At 33.9% G+C, this 310-nt stretch overlaps 1 protein-coding gene across 1 annotated transcript in view; it reads left to right on the forward strand.

Annotated features, from left to right (window-relative positions):
- Nucleotides 1–310, forward strand: part of LOC119591437 (major facilitator superfamily domain-containing protein 6-like) — a 17,185-nt gene that overhangs the window by 7,510 nt on the left and 9,365 nt on the right.

Here is a 310-nt window from a genome sequence, read left to right on the forward strand (position 1 = left end):
AAATGTGTGTGTTTATGTGTAAAACTGTATAAGTAAACCAAATTATCCCACAAGAAAGGACTTCAACTCCATTTGTTCTGTGCATGTCGTTTTGAAAATGTTTATGTGTTTGCCTTTATGACTTTCCCCCAAAAAATGTCTAAAATAATTTTAGAAAGCGTTACACAGATATGGCTTGTGAAAGTACACTTCATGAATAGAAACAGGACAAATTACTCATAGCATGCTTAACTTTGTGAAATTGCTCTTCCTGAATGAACAATAGGACTAACAACAGATAGCACGAAATTTTCTTACTAACCTCCTCTCC

The sequence above is a fragment of the Penaeus monodon genome, chromosome 28 (genome assembly GCF_015228065.2).
Source record: "Penaeus monodon isolate SGIC_2016 chromosome 28, NSTDA_Pmon_1, whole genome shotgun sequence".
NCBI lineage: Eukaryota > Metazoa > Arthropoda > Malacostraca > Decapoda > Penaeidae > Penaeus > Penaeus monodon.